Here is a 6,593-nt window from a genome sequence, read left to right as displayed (position 1 = left end):
AAAGTAGCAGGTAGCTACCAGGTAGCTGGCAGAATCTTGGGCCTGATGGGCACCTTTGGTGTGCTCTATCCAGCCTCTAGCTAGCAGTGGTAGCAAGTTAGGGCAGGCCACTGTGTTGGCCAGAGAAAGGCCCTAGGATTGAGGTTGCAAGCTTGACAAAAGCTGAGTGTAAAAAGCAAGCCCTTGATAGCCTGTTTAAGCATGACAACACCCCCAAATGGACACAAACACTCGTTTCTTTCCTTTCAGTTCAATTTTATCTGTGGGGAGACTGACACCACTTCATATAACAGAAAGGCTCTTCTGCTCATAAAATTGTAAGTAAATAGGACCGACTATGGGCTGGTTTCCATTCACTTACATGATCTTCCAAAAATGTTGATGCATGAACTGTACAGTATATATTTTCTTGTATTAGTAGTTATATGTGTTATAATCAACAGAGAGCAATATCATTATTTTAAGGACATTTTAATTTTATTTTAGTACTTCAGAGTTTCAGTGATGCTGCTTGGGGAATGTGAGGCCCTATTATCAAGGTTATCAAATCTGGCCTACAATGCTCACTTTTAAGTGAGAATGTTAATGTTACTGTGAGAACACTGAGTCTTAAATTCTCCTGACTCCAAATACATCCCAGGTTTAACATTACATTCATGCCATTTTTCATACTTTTATTTAGATATATGAACAAAACAGGCCAACATATGAAAATGCTAAGGGTATTTGAAGCTCTTCTAAACTGTTTTAAGCCCAGGGAACAGAGCTAAAAGGAACAACTTTTCTAGCATAGCATTATACAAGGTAATAGCCTAATTGATACCATGTGTGTGGAGTCTCAAACAAGTGAAATAAATCAAATGTAAGCAAGCAATAGGCACTGTGAAATTATAACTGTCTGTATGGAAATAATAAGACACAAGGGCCTGCAATGACTTGTGAGTTTGTTTGGTTTTTTTTGTTTTGGGGGGGGGGGGGGGTTGTTTTTTCCAATGGCTGGTAATGGCCTTTATTTTATTTTTGAAGTTAACATCCTGGCCTTATTTAATGGCCTAGACAATTTTTGTCCAGAATTATCACTTCTTCTGAGACTAACTCACATGATGACTTCTCATTTTGCCCTCAAGTCCTTTTTTTTAACTTCAAATTAAAGTTAATTGAATAATATCTTCTTGTGGAATTTTGAATTGATTTCAGGACCTAGAAGGGTTTTAATCCAACCTGTGGAATAACAGTTACTGGCTATCCCCTGGACTGTGATTAGAACCAGAGAGGACAGTTCCTCCACCTTCGTGCATAGGACATATTAGCCATCAGCACATTTAATTAAATCAGTTTAAAGAAAGTTAGATTCAGCACAGACCCTCTGCCTTGAATTGCTGAGACCACATAATTCAGATCTCTGACTAATATGAATATGGTGTTCACGGATCTGTTTCCTATGTAACTTTTCTTTTGCTGGCTTTCCAGGGATAGTTTAAAACTCAGTGTGATGCAGCTTCATCAAAATGTTACTGCTCCCTCTATCCCAAAAATGACTGCTCCCAAAATAATTCATCCCGGCCCATCTGACCATCTATCATCTATACAGAGTAATCAATATGGTATACAAGTACCTTTTCCCCCTCTTACCCTGCTCTCCTCCAAATGAACTGTGTCTTTATCCCACTCCTGATCCCTTGATCTCTTAAGTGAAGCAGCCCAGCCCACCATACAAGGCAGCTGGATGATAACCATCTTTTAGCACTACATTACCTCGTGTTATTTCACCTCACTAGCCTGGCCAGGGGTCTGGCCAGTTTCCATACAGAATTCCAGGTCTCTGTCTCTCTCTTGGAGGTAATAGATACGGTGCTGGGCTCACACCCTGAGCGTGAATTCCAGGGAACTCCAGGGAGATCAGATTTGGACTCAGAATTTGTGACTGACTTCTGCGTATACAATGGATTTGAATTAATCGCTTGAATATCTGTATACATCCAAGCTTTGAGGAAGTTTCGTTCAGAATCCCAAACCTCTGTACTGGCCCCTCTTCTTACAATGAGCTGAACCAGAGCATCGGATCCAAACACCGCCAAAGACTGGAGGAGTTTGGCTCTGACTTGCAGCTGGTTATATTTATGTATCTATAGAAGTCGGCAGATCATTTTCTTTTCCTCAGATGATGATGATTAAGAAATACCCTCCACTTTGAGTGCAAAAGAAAGTTCATGGTTTTCTTTTTAATTTTGTGCGGCAGTTTTATGAAGTAATGCACCATGTATGTGTGCTAGATGTTTATAGACTCTAAGGCTCTGTAAATAGTTTTACTATTCAAATCAACAGACTCACCAGCCACCTCAGAGAGGCTGCATGCTCCTAGTTGCTGTTTTAGACAGCAATAAACATTCTCTGCACAGTAGTGGTTGGTAATTAAACAAAAACCACACTCGGAGAGCATCTTTGGCATATAAAAGAGATCTCGTATCTCACTAATCAGGGTTGAACTTTTAGGCCAGTGAAATTATCTGGTGTAAACCAAAGCTTTAAATGACAATGGGGAAGTATTGGCCTGATTTGTGTAGTTTGGTACACTGCAACCATCTCTCCTAGCCAGTGCTAAGCAAGGAAGCACACATCATTAGTTGGTTCCTGCCCTCCCATCCCCATCCCATTAGTGTGTGGGGACTATAATCAAAGGGAAACTCTCCCAGTGCAGCCACTGAGAGAGGCCTGAGGCTGTCCTTTGTAAAAGCAGATTATTTATTCAATTTCAGGATGCTTTAAGTCAATGTCTTTATTTGGGGAGAGAAAGTGGGGAAGAGGAGCTGACATGATATTAGAAGTATGGGGAGAAACGCATGAGAATCGGACCCATCTGTCTTCCTCTGCATGGGGTTTGCCCACATGGCTAATTTCTTCCTGTTGTGGATCTTTACTTCCAGAGGGAAAATCCAGCCCAGTACCCTACAACAGGGGTCAGCAACTTTTGAGGAATGGCGGGATGAATGAATGCACTGCTGCAGGATGTCACTGATTTCCCCTGCTGCAGAATGCCGCTGCCTTCCTAGCTTGGTGGTCCAGATACAAAGCAACATGAAAATTGCCATTTACTGGGAAAACCTTGGCTATGTTCAAGTAAGTGGCAAAACTCCCATTTTTCTTCAGTAAAAAAAACAGCTTGAGAACTGTCATTTACTAGGTCAGACCATAGGTTCATCTTGGCTAGTCTCCTGTGTCACACAGCGGCAGAGAGTGGATGATGAAAGGGAGAGGGAATTGGGTATGACCAGGGTTTGTTTTTTTTTTTTTTCTCCTCACTGTTCCTCTCTCACTTGTAGCCTCCGGCACTGAAGGTCTAGGAAGTTCTGATTCAGAGGCTGTATCCCTAACTCCTGACTGGTCATTGCTTCACTGCAGCTGCTGGCTGCAGCTGTCAAGATGTGGGGGAAGTGGAGGGACCCCTCATGCAGAAGTAGCTCACCCCCAGAGATAGGAAACTCCCGTTCCCTGCTCTTCCTCCCCCAGCTGATGCTCACAGTCACCAGCTGGCAAGGGCTGGGGCTGGGGCTGCTCTGGCCGCCTCATGAGAGGCGTGCAAGAGCACCTCCAGGGGCCAGTGCAGCCAGGCTGTAAGCCCCCCTACTGAACAGAAAATGTCTGTTCTGTTAGCTCCTACTGTAACTTATAGTGCTTAAAGTAAAGCAAGGTAAGTTAAAGTGCTTCTGCCAGGGGCTTTTTGAACTTCTGTATTTAGCCATAATGACCATCATGGATCAACCTGCAGGATATCCTCAGACCTATATATATAATATCTGAAATTATATGATATACAGCCAACAAATAGAGCACTGAAGAGGCTATGATTGTCTCACAAATCTCCACTCACTGCAAAACACCCTAACAGAGGGTTAACTATTATGCAGCCAGGTGGACAATATGTTATTTTCATTTTTGGAACATGGGGAAAGGACTTGACTGCTTTCCAAATAATGCTGCAGCACATAAATTATGCTGGAAATAGAGTATTTGGCAAAAAAGAATCCCCACAAAAGGGAATAAATACACTGGCCTATAGCCTCAAAGTTCACCAGAACCAGAGGAAACATTTAGTATGCATCTGATTCCCTACAAAGCAGTTATTGCTAAAGGAAACTCAACAACTAGCCAGAGCTAAGGGATAGTGGTTAGGGGTTGGGGGGAAGGTTAATCCTACTTAATGATTTTTTAGAAAGACTCATGCAATTGCAGTAGTCTTCAGTCACTAGGGATTATCTTGGACTGGAATGGCACTGGAATGCTGCCCCAGCTCTTTAATAAGAAAGGAGCTTTTACTGTGCTTATAAAAATCTACTCACACTGACTGTATCTTTTTTTTTTTTTTTTTTTTTTTTTTTTTTTTTTTTTTTTTTAGCATGTACTAGGGGATTGGGATCATGAGTGAGATAATAAAGACTTTGTGGAATCTGTGGTGGTGGTAAAAATTTCATGTTTTCTGACCCTCCAGCTAAAGAGGAGTAAGGTAAAGGAAAAATGTTGTAGAGAAAGTTTTAGAAGTACAGGTTTCCCTCACCTTATGTGGGTTCTGTATGTGTGAATTTGCTCTTTTGCGATGACTCTTTTTATAGCAAAAATTCATTATATGTGAGGTAAATTCACTCTTATGTGATCGGTATGGTGGAAGCCCGCAGTTACCTGCTTTGTGCGGTGCATCGTGGGAGTGACATGCACCAAAATATAGTCTCCTTTGTGGATCTGTGCTCCTTGCTCATTGTATGCAACACGTGTTTCTGTAGTTGTCATCCCCATTCTGGTAACGTTCACCACTACATGCTGTGCCCATGTGTACTGTCTGCTGTTGATGAGGACCAAAATTGTCTTATAAGAGTAGTAGAAATGGGTCTGGGAGTGAGTGCAGTCAAGGTCTTAGAACGTATCCCTATTTGTTACATTGTAAAGTGATCCCTTTATGCAAATTTGAGTTATGCGCTGTTTTCCAGGAATTATTTTACAGCATAAAGCAAGGGAAACCTGTAGATGTGCTTTATTCTGTGTGTAGAAGAGGAACTTTATGGGGTTAAAATGCACCAGAAACCTCCTTTAGCCATCTGATCTCATGCAAATAAAGTTTTGTACTAAACTTCTCTTAGGCTAGGGACAGACATTCAAAAAGCCTGAGCCTGACTTGATTCAATCTTTGCAGGTTAGTCTAACCTGACTAGGCTGAACTGGTTTGAAACTGGACAGACATTCTCTCTGGGCTGAAGAAATTCAGGCACATGCCTGCAGTGGCTCAAACTGGAAGCCGTGGGATACTTGAGCAGCCCTCCCTTCCCTTCTGCAGGAAGCAGAACTGAGGGGCGTGTGGCCAGGACCCTCTCATTAAGGAGGTCTGCCTGCAGGGTCGCAGGCTTTTCCCCGCCGGCTGCTCAAGGGGCAGGAGTGTTGCCAGCCCCCAGTCCTGGGTTAGCACTCTGCGGTAAGGGTGTGTGTGCAGTGCATGCATCTGTTGATGATACGGAGCTTTGTACTCTCCCTCTCTGCTTTGTCATACTGTCTGCAGCAAACTGACAGGTGAGCAAGCCAGCTGGGGGCTAATAACAGTCTATATCATCCAATTAGCAAAACAATAGCCTCTATCCACATTTCTTCAAACTTCTTAAACAGCTTACCGGATGACCTGTTGATTAGTTCCAAAAGCCCTAAGCAGGTTTGTTCTGTCTGCCTATCCTAGTGAAAATTGGAGAGAGACACACACAGACACCTCTTGGCATTAGCTAGCATACCTCATCCTGGCTACAGTCCCTGCTGTGGCAGAGAGGAGGAACGGATCTCTGCTTAAGCAGCAAGTAGTGAGAGGGAGGGAGAGGGGGGCGCAAGGAAGCCAGCAGACCCTGCTGTGTCTGCAAGTCTGTGCCGAGCTCTAGCCAGGGAGCGGGGGGGGGGGACTAGCACTGCTGTAGAGCAGAGAACACTGCCAGGATGCTATGGGACTCTGATTTAACTTAAAACAGCAAGGGGTCTGGGACAGACATGCATAAACTGTTTTGAGCCAGATCAGTTAAGTCTGATGACTACGTTCAACCAGGTTGACCTCAAACAGGTTTCAGCCATTTTCAAACTAGTTTATATGCACTGAACATCTGTTCTGTTACAGGTTTAAACCAGTTTCTGATCACTTAAACTGGTTTATATGTAATGTGTGTCCCTAGCCCTTATGAAATAATTTTAATGACCATTTCACTATTATTTTTTGAGGCACCTGAAAATGCCAACATGGATACAGGTTTTCCTTCATTTCTCAGGGGCAAAATGGAAAAAGGAGAAAAATTGAAGGAAAAAAATCAAAATATTTGCAGGTAAGAACAAAAGTAGATATGAAAAACAAAGTGAAAAACTGAAAGCTGAACCTCAATGCCAAATTCAAAGCCTAATATTTTTTGTAATTTATGCTTATGAAGAATGTTGAATGAACAAAATAAAATTTGTTCAGAAACCCTACAGCATGGAAATTTTCTTTTTTAAAATTTTCATCAAAAAAGAAATTTAATATTTCTTGAAAAGCTCTGTCGGGGCCGCTGCTTGAAGATCTGATAGTTGGGGAGAGTGTACAA

At 42.4% G+C, this 6,593-nt stretch overlaps 1 long non-coding RNA gene across 1 annotated transcript; it reads left to right on the top strand.

Annotated features, from left to right (window-relative positions):
• Positions 1–259: 259 nt before the first annotated feature.
• Positions 260–6,287, top strand: LOC112548003. Its single transcript, XR_003091812.1, has 3 exons — positions 260–317; positions 2,925–3,117; positions 6,238–6,287. It is a non-coding gene; the product is annotated as an uncharacterized LOC112548003 (long non-coding RNA).
• Positions 6,288–6,593: the final 306 nt, after the last annotated feature.

Source organism: Alligator sinensis, unplaced genomic scaffold (assembly GCF_000455745.1).
Source record: "Alligator sinensis unplaced genomic scaffold, ASM45574v1 scaffold1207_1, whole genome shotgun sequence".
In the NCBI taxonomy this organism is placed as follows: Eukaryota; Metazoa; Chordata; order Crocodylia; family Alligatoridae; genus Alligator; species Alligator sinensis.
The sequence above is the reverse complement of the archived record's forward strand: the minus strand, read 5'-3'. Positions and strand labels throughout refer to the sequence as shown.